Genomic DNA, 16,607 nt, shown 5'->3' on the forward strand with positions numbered 1-16,607 from the left:
CACCTAGCCTAGCACTTGCATCACTTTATTATTTTTCCCATCTTTTTTAATATTTTAACAAAGTCCAACCCTTTCCTTTTAATTTTTATAACTCTTATATTTTCCAATTTTAGCACTTTTCTCATAATACATTTCCTCCAATACTTTTGCGCACCAAAATATTTAAATTTAAATTTTCATACCTTAAGCACTTTGTAGTAATTTTTCCCAACTTTAGATTTTCTAGCCTTGCTTTTGTGTATTTGCGCTCTTGGTTTTATTGGATCAATTGCTTTTTTTAATTTTTTGGCCTTTCTCTTCCTAATCCGCCTTCCAAAACATATCTCCATTCTTTTTCCACTAGCCTCTACCTTTTGTTTTTTACGAGATTCCTCTTCCTCACTAGTTCCTCTCTCCCGTTTTACTCCTACGGGGTCCTCTGTCGCACTTTTATTTCTAAGTCATATAGCCACCAATAGGTGAGTGGCAGTCACTTGAAACACTCCTATTCGCAACACGTGCCCATATATTCCAGGTCAAAAAAATTATCGAGCAGGGGTGTTGGTCCCACCCCTTTGTACCATCCATCAATGTACCGTCCAACATATTGTTGGTACCAAGTCACCGTTTCTCCCTCAATGTGTGGTGGGCCGGTAGGGTTGGTAATTACCCACTAGAGCAAGTTGGATGTTGGTTCCCTGTCCCTCAGATGCATTTCTGCAATGAAATAATCCTCTGCCTTGATCACTATTTTTAAGCACGAGCTGAGGGTTGAACTATACACTGCAAGGTCGATTTCCTCCTCCGGGTCATCCTCAACCTCCTCTAATTGTTCCTTTTTTTTAGTAGCCTCCTCCTCCCGTCGTCTTGCTTCACTCTCTTCATCAATCTTGTAGGCTATGTAACCTTCACGGTCCCTTCATATGGAGCCTTCCTCAACCAATGTCCGCCATACCTTACCCACAAGGCTGGGGTATCAAAGTACGCATTTGTGAGGTGTTTGTGTATGCGGGGCACTACAACACCTTCAACGTGTTTCCGTACCATCCTCTCCTCCAAGAATGTGACAGGGTCAGCCCAATTCTCATCGGGCTTGTAGGGTTGCTCCATAATCACGGGGTCCTCCTCAAGTGCATCACTTCAACTGATTGTCCAGTCCCCCTTGGTGGCGTATCCCAACATGTTGACGGAAATCACAAGTTTTTCACATTCTCTGTAAATTTTTAGTTAGAACCATTCATAGGGTCTTGGATGGGATTATCATCTAGTGTCAATAATTTAACTGCACCATTTATCCCAACCTCCCAAATTTTATAAGGTCCTAGCCAATGAACTCGGAACTTCCTTGGTTGGAGTTAGTTGTGACCGTTATATTTCAAAACCAACTGGCTTGATTAAAAGTTCATCCGCTGTAGGTGTTTATCGTGCCAAAGTTTCTTTCTTCGTTGGGCAACCTCTATAGCCCATTGTGCCATCATCCGCCGTTCATTCAATCTTGTCAGGTTCAAGACACGTTCATTCAAACTCTCCGTGTCACCCAACCGATTTTCCACAACAATCCATAGGCTTGGTATGGTGTACTCCGTTGGTACCACTGCTTCTTGTCCGTACATGAGTTGGAAGGGTGTGTGGCTTGTTGTCACCTTGTAGGTTGTATTGTACGCCCATAGTACGGCTAGAAGTTGCTCCTCCCAATCTTCCTACACCCCATAGGACTTATAGATAATTGACACCAACACCTTGTTGGTAGATTCAGCCCGACCATTCACTCAAGGGTAGTATGGACTTGACAAATTATGAAATATCTTGAGTTTGACTGTCATAGTCTTGATAACTTGGTTCACAAAGTGTACCCTGCGGTTGCTGGTAATTTAGATTAGGCTGCCGAATCTTGTGACAATTTGCTAATATAGGAACCTCATTGTACTGATGGTGGTGTTGTCTTTAAGGGCCCTTGCCTCTGCCCACTTCGTGAGGTACTCGATGGCCACTATGATATACCGACATCTATGCATGCTGCTCACCTTCAGGGGTCCGACGAAGTCGAGGCCCCACCTCTCGAACAACTCGTGTGGCTGGGATGGAAATAGAGGCATGAAATCCCTCTTCAGTGGTTTGCTCGCTCTCTGACATGTGTCACACCCCACGACCCATTCCCGAGAGTCTGTGTGTAGGGTTGGCCACCATAGCCCGCCAGGAGAACCTTCTGTGTGGTGGCATCGGGTCCCATGTGGCCTCCAGCCAGCCCTTCGTGTGCTTCCTTGAGTACGCTTGGAATCTCTTCTTGTATTACACATCTCCATAGGACTTGATTAGGTCCTATCTTATATAGTAGTCCATTAATCAACTGGAATGTTTTACTTTTTAGTGCCAACTTCCGCCACTCATTCAATAGCATATCCCTCGGGAACATCGAGGTAGATAGATATTCACCAATGCTTTTGTACCATGGGGGCAATGCTGCTATCTAGAACAAGTGAGTGTCCGAGAAGTCTTCATTTACCCCCTCTGGAGGTTCTCTGGACTTGATTCTGGAGAGTTGGTCTACAATAACATGACTTCTCAAGTCATACAATTATAGTGAAGTTGAACTCTTGCTAGAGAAGTAGCCACTTGCTCACCCTACCCTGGATGATCGGCTTATTGACAAGGTACATGAGTGCTTGATGGTCCACATAGAATGTGAACGGTGTTGCCAACAAGTAGTGCCAAAACTTCTGTACGGAGTACACCATGCTGAGTGCCTCCCTCTCCATCGTACTGTTGTTTCGTTTAGCCTTGGAGAGTAACCGGCTAGCAAAGAAAATGGGATGATCTAGCCCTTTAACGCCTACTTGTGCCAATGTAGCACCGATGGCATAGTTGGAAGCATCTACGTGTACATGAAACTCCTTGTCCCAGTCGGGGTATGCGATAATTGGTGCACTCACCAATCAAGACTTGAGTTCTTTGAAAGCCTCCTCCTGCTTAGCTCCCCATACGAATGGTTCACCCTTCCTTTTTAGTTCATCAATTGGATAGGAAATCTAAGCAAACCCTTTGATGAACCGCCAATAATTGGCTACGTGCTCGAGGAAGGACTTCACTCCCGTCACATCCGCTAGACTCTCCATTGCAACAATCACCCCTACCTTGTCAAGGTTCATCTTCAATTTCTCTTTGCAGACTATGTGGCCCAACAACTTGCCCTACGACACCATGAATTGGTATTTCTTTGGGTTGAGAGCCAGTTGGGCCCGTTGGCACCTTTCCATGCACTCCTTCAGCGCCTTCAGATGGGTTCCTTGTTCACTATAAATGGACCAGTCGTCTAGGAAAGCTTTGAAATTCCACACTGACATCTTATCAAAGATATGTACTATTATCAGCTGGAAGGTGGCTGGAGCATTGCATAGACCGAAGGGCATTTGGTTGTAGGCATACATTTCGTCTTCTACTATGAAGGTGGTCTTAAGCTTGTCCTCTTCGACAATGTTGACCTTGTTATATCTTGAGAATCCATCCATGAATGAATATATTTCGTGGCCTGCCACCGCCTCTAGGATGCTATCGGTGAATGGAATTGGGAAGGGATCTTTGATCGTCACCGCATTTAGGCATCGAAAGTCTACACAGATTCAAATTTGGTTTGCCTCCTTTAGGGAAATGTCAATGGGTGATACCCATTCACTTGTTTCTACCTTGAAGATAATGCCCTGTTCGAGCATCTTTTCAATCTCCTCATGCACTTTGGCCGCATAGCTTTTGTTCATCGTGTACAGGTTGGGCACTGGGTATGAGAGGTATTCTATGTATGCACAACTCTAGAGGTATCCACTTCAAGTCTTTGTATGTCCACGCAAAGATGTCCTTGTACTCCATAAATATTTTGAATGTTGCGGCTTTTAGTATAGGATTCCAGTCATCCCCTAAGAGGATCACCTTCGGGTTGCCTTCATCTCCCAGGTTCACTTTCTTTATATTCGGTTCCTCGTACTTGATAGCCTTGCCCCTCTCGAATTGATGAGCGAGTGTATCATCCACCCGTGCCATGCCCTCTTGGTACTCCCCGTACTTTGGAGAGAAGGTCGCACTCTTCGTACCTTCTCTGGTCTCCTATATCTCACAGATTTGCAACATGTTACACTCCGAGTGGAAGACCTCATAGTCCTCCATCTGCTAGTGAAAGAGCCCTCTGAGAGAGTTGGTTTCATCTTTCAAGCAGCCTTCTAGTTCCAACACCCCTTTGTCATTGGGTTCCATCTTCCCCTTCCCATCCTTTGAACCCCATTCATAGTCATGAGAGTCGTTTGAGTTTGAGCCGGAGGAAGCCAGTTCTTCACTTATGGCTTGATTCTTCAAATCAATGACGTACTTCCGCCCTTCGCTCTCGATCGATGGAGAGTGTGTTCTTCCAGTTATGATCCGCCTTAGCCACGACTAGCCAACCCCTTCCAAGGATAGTGTCATATGCCTTATTTTCTAGTGGAATGACCACGAAGTCCAAGAGGAAGGATTGAGTGCCAATAATGACCTTCTGTGCCATGAGTGTCTCAAGAGGTTTGATCCCGTGCTAGTCGGCACCTACCAGTTGGAAGGTTGGTGGCTAGAGTGTTGGCTTGTCGAGGCCCTTCTAGGTCTCTTCAGGCAATACATTCACTCCAAAGCCTCCGTCGACAATGGTGTCGGTCAACCTCTGTCCCATAATTTCCATTTCCACTACTGTCGGTTTCCTTCCAATCCCTAGTGTGAGTAGCATGGGATTAGTAGCCAGGTTAACGGCTGATTTTGCCGTTGGTTTATTGTGTTCCTGGCTAACTGGTTCAACCTTGACTACATTGTTGAGGGCTACTTTCCATTGTGGCATAGTTTGTAGAAGGTTTGCCACTCGTACAGGTACGATGGCTTGCAACATCTGCCGCATTATGGTTTTTTCGGACTCCACCCATAGTGGAGTATTGGCGATTTCATGTGAGACTTCTTTCTTCCGCCATCACCTGTTCAACATCCGCCTTTGCCTCTTAGAGCCTCTCCTTATTCATATGCGGATCAAAGTACAATGCTTTCTTTGTTTGGAGCCTAGTGATCGCCAGTACATCCTCGCCTGGCTCTTTGTTGTTCAACATGTTGACTCCTTTCTGCTTCGGGTAGTCGGCATCCTCATGGTTTCCTGGTCCACACCACTTACACATCAAACTCCCATTATTGTTACTGCTCTGGCATTTACGAGTGAAGTGATCCCACTCATTTCACTTCCACCATTGGATCATGGGTCTCCCATTCGCATCGTACTGGATTTTGCTTCTCGATGTGTTGTTGTTAGAACGATTGTTCCTTCGCCAATTGTTACGGTACCCTCCTAGTGAGGCATTCCACATTTATTGGTGGTTTGGGTAGTGTGGTTAGTGGGGTAGCCCGTTCCCCTTGGGCGTAGAGCACTTGTGTGCTCCTTGTTTTCAAGTTGTACGGGCATTCCTTGGTGGAATGGCCGAGTACTTGACAGATGTCACAGAATGATTTCTTTGAGCAAGTGCCCTTGGTATGACCTTCTACCTTGCAGTCGGTACACCATACTTCCTTACTCTCCTTAGCACTCTCCCTCCCTACTGTCAACTCCTTCATCATTCATAGCATATTCCTTCGTAGGGCTTGTACAGTCTTTGACTCTCCGTCGCTACTTCCACCTGTACTATCATCATCACTAACCCTTTTCTTCCCTTTGGATGTTTTGCTCTTGCTCTCAATGTCCATTGCTCGGTTATAGGCTTCATCAAACGATGGCGGAGGGACCACTTTCATTTTCCTTCTGAGGGACGGGACAAGTCCCTCCACGAACCATCTCTTCTTCAAGCCATCGGCCGGCTGGTATTCCATTTTGTTCAACAATTCTTTCAACCTATGATTGTAAGCCCGAACACTTTCACTTTTTCCATGTTTGGTATTGTAGATTTCGGCCACAATCTCGTTGTCATCCCTTAGGAGTTTGAATTCCTCCTCGAATGCCTTCTTTAGATTAGTCCATTCCGCCTTGTGCTAGGCGTCAAGGTCTATATACCAGTCAATGGCAATCCCCCGAAGGGTGGCAAGAAACGCCTTCACCCAGTAATCCTAGTCATCTTGGCCATTCGCCTCCCATATCGTTATACATGTTTTACAATGTCGTGCAGGGTCCTTCGATCCATCACCTGTGAACCTTGGAAGTTTTTGCCTCTCCGGGTTATTCTGATTCTGCAACATTGTCCTTTCCTGGAAGGTACTATGTGTCGCTTGGAAGGTACCATGTGCGTTCAACCAGATTGGACCTTCCTGCTCTTCATGTTCTGGTGCCTCTCTTGCACTCTCGGCCACGCGCAAGCCCTCTACCCATCCACCTTCTGTGTCTTCCACACCCTAGTCACCTTCGTTTTTGTAGTCTTTTCTTCCCGGAGTCTTCGGCTCAAACCCTTCTATGCTCGATTGCTCCACTGGGGACAGATTCTCGATTTGGTATAGGTTTGTTTCAAAATTCTTGGCAACCTCGGCTTCAAGATTCCATACTTCCTCTTCGTCATGTTTTGAGTGTTCGGACAAGCTGTTCTCAGACTCGGTTCTGAACTCTTCACTCGATGTCGAGTGTGCCGCTTGGTCGGCGAGATCTTCCTCTACTACGTTTGGAAGTGGTAGGTTTTTGGCAACCTCTACCAACTGGTTCCACGTACACGATTTTTGCCTCTTTGGACTATGACTCATACTTCAACTCTTGCTTCTCTTTTCCGGACTCTCCAAGCCTTCAACAATTTCTCGTAACCACTATCCCCGCACACTTTGTTCTCTTATACGGAGAGATCTTTGTACTATTCCCTCCCCCACCTCTTGGGTGGTTCTAGTACACGTCGTTAGTCTTTGTTTAGTCATAGGAGCATTAATTGCCAGGGGTATGGTGTTTGCTCATATCCTCTCCTCTTCTGTACAATTCCATTCTTCGTATCATTGCAGTATCTGTTGCCGACAATGTTCATTGTTGCTTTCCTCCCTTCGGTCTTGTAGTTCAATGAGATTCCGCGCCAACAACCTCAGAAGGCTTATGAGAAAATCGAAGACAACAGTGTTGACCATGAGTTCACCACGCACCGTGCCTTCAGGGACAACTCTCCCCCAAGATTCCCTCTACATGTACTGGGTGACTGAAACCTCCCACAGGTCTACCAAGTCTACCGTCAATTGATCCTCCCCTACTTCCGCCTGCGTCACTTCATCTTTGTATCACTTTCAGTTACTATCAACTGTTGTTCGAATGGTCGGCTCATTATACGTGCCTACCACTTGCCGCCATATTGATCTCCGAATTCGCATCGGCAACGGCACCAAAATGTTTACTCCCTATGGAGTGCGTTCTCAGATTACCAGAAGTAAACAGAATATAGTAAGTACATGAACACTAACAACAAATATCATTCACAGAACATTTATGGCAGAAAGATATAGCTTTATTTCATCACATAAACTAGACACACAGTAATAATGTCCCCATTCCCGTTACAACATAGCATATATACTCTCCGGCAGTTGGCAGAGATACCAACCATCGCCAACTACCAACTAACCCCTACGGGAACATTACATGGCCAATTACTAACTAAACATAACAAATATTTATTCTTATGTCGACAAATTACCGCCAACATTTAGTTACCATTCCCATTTATGGAATTAAGAAAATAATAGATTTGAAGGGGTTCTCTTTAAAAAAAGCTTCTTCTTAATCAAGATAAAAAATGTAGGAGCTATCATTTCAATAGTGATAAGGTGCTTCTATGACCTAAACCTGCAACTCCTAGGTAATAGTGTCTTTTTTCGGATATTCCAACTAAATAGCCCAAGCCATATGGAGGGAAAGAGGTCAAGAATTGGATCTTTTTCTTCATAATCTTAGATTTCTAGGTGATTGATGTTCGGCCATGAGAGACACCCATGCTACTTGGCACTGTGTTCTTTGGACAATGTTGCTTTGTTAGGTCTTCTTGGACATCAACAATGTTGGTATTCTAAGGCTTAGTTTTGGGTGCAGCTGATTTGCATCTCTATTCGTTGACTTCTTCAATTCAGATAATTTTTGGGCATCCCTCAGCATTTTCTTCCCTCAAAGGATTTGATGAACATATTTGTTGGAGACATCACTGAAGGTATACTGAGGCCCCCTAAGCCTCTCCCCCATGGCCTCTTGATCCCATGATCAATTTCTACTCTGAAGGTTTGTTACAAGTGGTTGATGGCATCATTATCTCCAACACTATTGGTTACATGGCTTGAGGATTTCCGTAGATTTGCTATCTGTTTCCGCCAACTACAAATTGAGCTAGGCCACCTTAATCCTCATTGGGATAGGCTGTCGTCTTTATTGTCTCCATAAGGTGGAAAATGATGAATAGCATATTTCCAAATGTCCTAATGAGATCTGAGGAACAGTACTCTTTATTTAGAGGTTTAGGAGGTTCTTATCCACCTTTAGCTTTCTTTACCAGAGTAGTTTGGCCATTTTCCTTAAATACGTTGTCACTCTTAGACATGGGAAGCTAAATGGTATCTCTGAGGCTACCTTGTTTCTAATTCTATCTTGGATATTAGGGGTATTATGTGTCCCTTGGAGTCAGCTAGTCCACATGCAAACAATGATAGATAGTGAAATGGAATCTACTTCCATCTGCTTCTACAAGGATATCCCAGTCAAAATGGGCCTTCAAGTGATATGTTTATACTATTTAGTGACATGGGCCTTCTAGTTTTCCTCCTCATCAGCTTGGGAAACAAATGCAGGCCTTATCAACAATTTTGAAATTTTGTTTTGAGATCTTTACAAGGAAGCTTCTAGAACAATTAGGATAACTTCTCCCTCATAAACTCTGAAAAGACTTGCACCTTGGCTGTAGTCAATTTATCATAGTTAGCTCCTTTTGCCTGACATACACTAAACTAATATTTTCTGTCATCCCAACATTGAGTCTATAATTCTTGCAATAGAAAATGAGAAAAAAGTTAATAGCCTTGAAAATTTGAAAACAGGAAAGCAGGAACTTGCTGCTAGGAGTGTATTGGGGAATTGGAGACAGCTCTATAGTCTAGAGTCCTAGACAAAGGCAGGCAGAGTCACAGACCATTTGAATATGCATGAATCTTGGATTCTGATGCAAGAGGATCCTCTCCTCCAGCTACAAACACTCAAAACACTAAACAAAAAATCCACACAGGCTAGATTGCAACATATTCATGATTTTCAAAACAAAAGGAATTTGTAATCACATTATTACAAAAATGGCCTTCACATTGGCCTCTGTTCTGTATTCATCAAACCAATCCCTCTCTCTACTTTATCTCCTCTATTCTCATCGTACCCCCTCTCATTTGTTTCGCCATATTTCTCTTCCTTGTGCTACACGCTCCTCTTTCACCTTGCAGTCAATTTCTTCTTAGTACTGCCCACGGATCATCCATCATCATCTCTTCGTGCACTGAGTTCTTTTACTCCCCTCACGTACTATCCTTTTGTGCACTTAACCATACATCGCTTCTCACTCTTTATGAAGCCAACCCACACAATAAACTGTCTTGGACAATGCCTGCTAATCTTTACCGGGCTGATCTCTTCTTTCTTGATCACAGCCCCCTGCTATCTCCTCTTGGCTGCCTCTTCCATACCTCCCCTTGGTTGCAAATTAATAACACTACCATGTGATCGCATTGTAGTCCTGCCTTTTCACTTATTGATCTTTGAACCCTCTGCCTTCCCTTATGTTACAACCACCATTTTCTATCCCTGCGCAATTACATTCCCTTACTTCTCTAAGATATTTTGTTACCACTGTTTTCTTTTCGAAGCCTCTTGAGATCAGCACTAAATCCTTCTAAGATATTTGAAATCAAGTAGAAATTTAACATCATAATATTGGCATGTATACGAACTTCAACTTTAAATATGTTTTGAAGGACCATCTTCTTTGACTGAATCACTTCATTGCATACTTATTCAACAGAGCTATTCTACAACTAAAATCTTGTCATGCAAGCCCAATAGATTGTGCTACTAAACCATCAGCAAAGAGAGTTGAATTGTGTTATGCTCCTACTCCTCTCAGCAATTGCTAACATTTCCCTGTCTGCCGTTAATTACACCTTACTTGACTGAGTCAACAAATGTAACAAATGCCGTGGTAAATTAGTTTCTCTCATTGAACTTGCAGCTTTCATAGTATAGAAAATTTCATAACAGCAAGTGACTACATGGACCGGAAATCAAAATTCCATATAGAAAAGATCTAATGTGAATGATTATCAAATGTATAGGATGCCTTGATATTTTGCCCACTTCTCCTTCTTGATCGATGCTACCAACAGTTTTCCTCTTTCTTATAATCATAAAGCATTGATAAATATGTACTTTAATTTCATTGCCTCATATTCTTTTCTCTTAGTTTGTCATTTGATGGATGTCCATGCGCTGTTCCAGATTTCCCATTTCACAGATGGAACACTAGGGAGCAGAGGCTAGATTTTTAATTTGCTTATCACAGCCAACTGGACAGAGAAATCAAAACTGAAGAAAACAAACCAATATTTCTGGTTGGTGCTGATCGCCTGTCTTCCCACATGCTCCTGCATCAGATTCTGTCTCTTTGTTTAGGTAATCTCAGCTTTTCAATTCCCACATAAATTTATTAGGTGATCAAATGATTCAGAATTTGCTTATGTTTTCAAATTACAATTAATAGTTCATGAAGCACGATATCCACTATTCATACCCATATGAAATTTTGTGTCTTCATTTTTTCTGTTTTCCATGCCATTGAAATGCAGGAATTTGTAACATAATTTTCAAATTTCACCCTTTCTACCAAAAAACTTTGAGAGATTTTGTCAATTCAATTGAAAACTGATAGCTGAATTTTACCTTCCAAATGAAAACATTTAAACAACTAATAGTTTTGCATCTCTAAGGTGGTTGTTTGGACTACTACTTTTGATCTTCAAACCAGAAGATGAGATTACTTTTAATGTTCCGTTTTAATTTTTAATAATGGATAAATTTAACCTAGATCCCAACAAAGACACTCATTGATATTGAGCATTACTATAACAATTTATCGAGAATGAACATGGACTCGCCCTATTTTTATCTTTCTTTGCAGGCCAGTACAAATCACCATTATCTATTCAAATTCATGCAGACAGGACAACTGCCAGGACAAAGAAGTGTTTCTATTAACGACATAGCAGTTATCTACCATAAGGAAAAACATTGCGATGTTTGTGTATGGTTCCATGTACTGATGAATCTGATGGAAGGTATCTATTCTCAAATTTGACTTGGTGATCTTGTCTATTTAAATTATTTGATCAAATGTCTCTATGTAATATGTTTCTTAACCGTGAAGCCCTATATAAGTTTGATTGTGTATTTAATTAATAGTTTTTCTAAAATATTTTTTAACTTGTCCAAGGGGTTGAGCTTAATTGGTTGAAGCATTGAGCTCCCATTGTGGAGGCCAAAGTTCAAATCCCAAAAAGGGACATCTAATATGGAATTCCAAGTTATGACTCTTGGGTTTCCTAAGTGGTTTCTAGTATAGTTGCTCGAAAAGAGCTAGTATTAGTCTCATTGTTGTGTCCGCAAGAGTTTGTATTGGTCTCATGTTGATGCTTGTTTGAGTAGAATATTTTTAAACTATTATCATATATATATACCTCGTCATCCCCCACAAACCCGGGAGGACAGCCGGGGGAGGCCCCGGCTGCCCCTATTATGCTCAAAGCTTCGGCAGAATCTGCTGTGCCCGGATTGATAAGGAAGCAAACTCCTCTAACCCAGTGGAGCAATCAGGGAACGCGGGGGCGGATCTCACCAAATTCAGCCAGTCCAAGAATTTCCCATGCACAAGGCTTGGGGCCCACCTGCCTTGTAAGCTAGGTTGAAAAGAGGACAGGGAAACTCTTTTTCTTATTTCTCTCTATATATATATGTTTAAATTTAGGGTGGTGAAGAGCTCCATGTGGTCAATATTACTATAGTGAAGCAAGGGAAAAATGTGTGGTCAATAATGCCACCTATTCTATTATCAATTGCATCTACCAACACTATCTCAATAAATTTTCTACATCTATTTCAATTTCTCCAGTCACTATCCGTGTGATACCATTTATAACATCTCTCCATTGATTTTCACTCAGCAAGCAAGGACCATGTGTTCTCACTAACTACATCCATTCCAAGTACATCCTAAAATATCTTAACCACCGTACAGATCCACGTGACTGGAAAAAAGTTTGTCCTAGAGTTAGATCTATGTTAACTTTATCCATCAAGAAGCTGATTTTGCATGCAATGTCATTTTAGAAAGTGTCCAAGTACTTCAAAAGAAAATTGATACAACCTACAAATAATTTGTCAAATAGCAAGCTAAACTCTCACAAATTGACAACAAAGTTTTCAACCTCAAGCAATTGTAGACCACATAGGGTTTCACTGTAGTATTGACTACAGAGATTGTAGAAACTCTTTGAACACTTACTGCTCATGCTAATAAGTTCTGATTGTTAGAACTCTTCTTCCAGAGGCAGTACTCCCAACCCAATGAGAACTTCTTTGTTTCCAATGACAACCTTATCAGATGTATGAGTTATACATCTGATTGCAGATGAGGCCAGTAGTGACCACAATGTTTTGTAGATTTTTAGATACCAAAGTTAAATGATTTTGGAGTTTTCTTTTGTATATACTTTACTATTTACTATAATCCTTCTGAATTTCCAGTATTCAGAAAATTCTCTATTTGATTTGATTTGATTTGATTTTAGAAAACCATACATAGACAAATTAAAACCGATATGGGCTGATGTTACAATGTTGCATATTTCACATGCATGTATGTTGGTGTGATTGTTGCTATGAACGAATGCATATAGATACAAACACGTGCATAGATATGTGTCAGCTATTCTTTTGTATAGCTGCATGGGCTAAATTTGATGGTTGTTGTATTTATGCATTTTTGTTCTAAAATACAATAATTTTTAACGAAATATTATCACATATGTGGCAGAATTTTTGGCAGACTCTAAATATTCTAGAGTGTGATATATGCATATATATCTAGTGTTATGCTGTTTCCTTCTATAGCATTTGAAGGGTAAATTTGAATGGATAACTTTAAAAGAGATAAAAGTGCATGCCTTCATTGCTCGAGCACTTGATTCTATCTATCTAGAGTATTATGTATGTATGTATGTATATCTAGTGTTATGCATGGTATTCTATAGCATCTGAAGGGTAAATTTGAATGGATCACCTTTAAAGGGATAAAAGTGCGTGCCCTCATTGCTCTAGCACTTGATTCGATCTATTTGGTGTATCAACTAACTCCCACACAGCAGCCATCAGCCATTTGCTACTTCTGATCACCACAGCCTTTCCATTAACATTGCACAAATTCTCTATTGTGATTTCAAATTGTGATTAATGAAAGATCACCACAACCTTTACAAAAACTTATGGACAAAATTCAATAATTAAGAATTTATACAGAAATTCTCTCTTGAATGAATTCAATTGTGATATTTTATTTTTAACTTTTATTGTGTGGACGAAACTTGAAGTTCCTTATAGTTTCCTATTGCATCAAGGTATTTGGTAGGTGTGGCTCTGTTAATTCACTCATACATTCCGATTCATATCATTGATCATTGATAAAAATTCTGTTGAAACATCCATACAAAATGAATATCTGGTTAAACTGGTCTTCTTCCCATTCAGATTCATGCCATTGATCATTAATAAAAATTCTGTTGAAACATCCATAAAAAATGAATATCTGGTTAAACTGTGTTTCTTCTGAGGAGTTTTCTTACAAGGATGCCGTCAAAGCGAGCCTAACACCCTTATCATTCTGTCATATCTGGCAGGTATCTTAACCTTATGAAGCGAATTGGCCCAGGTACCTTATGATGAAAAATAGTTCAGCTTCTGTGTTGAATTGCTCACATAGCAGGTTGAGCCCTACACCGTCGTTGTATTTTGCAAGTCCAAATTTAGTATATTAATGATTTTAAAAGAATGAAAACAAAACCACATGCAAATGGGAATATACCAATATATGGTTTAGATGTGTGCATGAAATTTTGTAATATCACAATTAAAAGCTACAATTTTTGGTAATGGTTATCATCTAGCATCTTGGATTACTGTTTCTTAGATGGCGCAAGCCCTCTTTGAAGACCATAGAGTCACTTAGTTTTATAGTTATATGCACACATTAGTCTGCTCCTATATATAATGCAAATGCACATTGCTATAGACAAATAGAATGCTTTCATCATTTTTAGGTCGACAATGACAATGCTTTGGTATGTATGTCATTTTTGAGGATTGCCAACATGATCATGAATGGATATCCAACATGGTATTAGTGTGCACAGTCATGTGGAAGTCTTACTGCTTGGTTTGTTACCTTACTGTATTTCAAGGGTGAAAAATTTTCAGTGGTAGGTTGAATGTTAATATACAATGGGGCTGATGTCCTATGTGCCTAGGACCATGACGTTATGATGTATGAGGTAATGAAGTAGCTAATTTGTGGGCCATAGAACTTAGGTCTATTTTGTATGGGCACAATGAGTTGCATTTGTAGTGGCTTGATTGGTTAAATGGTGAAATAAATTGTAGTTGTTCATTAGTCCACCCTATATGAATTAGACAAAGTAGGGATTTAACTCTTTTAACTTTAGGATTAGCTAATTGTGGAATTACTAAATAAAGGGAAACATTTGGTGAATGTTATGTGGTACAACACTACCTTTAAGGATATTGTTATTTTTAAATTTGAGTGGATTAGCTAATCACACGATCCCTAAATAAAGGGGAAACATTTGGGGAATGTTATATATGGTATAACACTACCTTTAAGGTTATTGTTAGGTTATTGTTATTTTGAATTTGAGTTGATTGAAGATTAGGGCACATTTTCATGTTATGGTTTTTTTTTTTGGTGTATTAGATATTTAGTGTCTAAGGGGTAATTGTCCTAGCTTCTTTTGGATCTCATTGTGGGGCATTTCTTGGAGTCGTTCCTTATAAAAGGAATGTTATATGTAGTGCTACATTATCTTTATGGATATTTTGATTTTGATGAGTCGAGTATTTGAATATTTGGGCACATTTTCGAACTACATGTGTTTATGTTTTGTGCTATTTTTTATTAATGTTTAATATTTAAGAGATAATTGCCCTCCTAGAAAGCTATTGATAGTCCTCTATTCATCAAGAAATTATTCAATATTATTATTCTAGTAACCAATTAATATCAAACATGATAAATTTTATTAAGCTATCATCATGGATTGAAAATTTCAAAAAAATTAATAAGAAACACGTTTTTAGCTACCAAAAATAAAATGGGTAAACAAAACCATCACAAATTGGGATGGTATTGATGGGGAATGAGTCAAAAGAATCAAGTAGTTATACTGCCAACTCATGATATTGTGTCAATCTTCTTTTGTTTTCCGGTCTTGTGGTTGGAGTTAATTGTCTAGCTATAAGTGTGAATTGCCACGGATGTCAATATGATAATCTTTTAAAGAAGTGGCTACAAATAACCCCATATTAAATGGCTTAACATTCATTGTTAGTTCTAAGAAAAAATGAATTTGAAAAGAGGGGGACCAAGTCTCTTAAGGGAGGTATTAGTATTGTTCTTGCTTGTAACTTTAAAGATGTGGTTGCACATAACACTACATTAAATGTTTAATATTCAATCACATTGCCAGCGCAAGAAAAATCAAAGTTGAAAAGAGGGTGTGATCAAGTGTCTTAATGGAGGTTGTAGCGTAGAAATTAGGAATCATCAAAACAAGTAAATCAAAACACTAGACATGATAACTCAATCATGAGAGCACTCATTGCAAATGAACCTAATCCTAAGCACACTCAATAGAGATATGAAAACAAAGCATTCAAAACACAAATATCATGCAAACCAGATGACGAATTGGATGCTTCTTCCATGCGACTCCATTGTTCTTCTTTCCTCTTCAATGGATTTGTGGATCTCACCTACAAGTGCTCACACAATTGAAAGCAAGATTGATGAAAAGCTCAAGAGTACTAGAAGCGTAAGTTCGGTAGTTTGATAGAAAATTCGGATTCAAGATTCAAGGTTATTAAGGGATTTGATTGAAGAAATTCATCCAATTTATAGACAAATTGGAGAAATGACAAGATTAGCATTAAATTGACATAAGAGGCAATTGATTTCAAAATGGGAAAATTGAGTGGAAAGAAGAAGGTTATGACACCTTCTATGTCATGAATTATGACATATTGCCAATGCAATGGTTAGAGAACTAGAATCTTATGACATCTTGCTATGTCAAGAGTATGACGCACGAAGCACAAAAATAGGGAGAACTAAAGACAAGTTAATTAGGTGGAAATTGCAATTAGGAAATTAGAAAATAGGTGGAAATTAAGAATTTAGAAATGATGAAATTAGAAAATTAGTGAATTAATCAATAATTTTTCATTTATTAATTAATTCATTCACAAAGAGGAATAATTAGTCAATTAAATAAATATTTAATTGTAATGAGAAGACTTAGGATAAATAAGTAATTTACTAATCCTA

General features: G+C 39.9%; 1 protein-coding gene across 2 annotated transcripts in view; it reads left to right on the plus strand.

Annotated features, from left to right (window-relative positions):
- Window positions 1-14,166, plus strand: part of LOC131046625 (pentatricopeptide repeat-containing protein At2g20540) — a 73,795-nt gene extending 59,629 nt beyond the window's left edge. The window contains exons 4-6 of one of the 2 annotated variants that reach the window (XM_057980399.2): window positions 10,439-10,612; window positions 11,118-11,274; window positions 13,888-14,166. The gene's annotated coding sequence lies outside the window, so the exon portion shown is untranslated. The remainder of the gene's footprint in view (window positions 1-10,438; window positions 10,613-11,117; window positions 11,275-13,887) is intronic. The other variant, XM_057980400.2, reaches the window with a different exon arrangement.
- The last annotated feature ends 2,441 nt before the right edge of the window (window positions 14,167-16,607 follow it).

The sequence above is a fragment of the Cryptomeria japonica genome, chromosome 10 (genome assembly GCF_030272615.1).
Source record: "Cryptomeria japonica chromosome 10, Sugi_1.0, whole genome shotgun sequence".
Taxonomy (NCBI): Eukaryota; Viridiplantae; Streptophyta; class Pinopsida; order Cupressales; family Cupressaceae; genus Cryptomeria; species Cryptomeria japonica.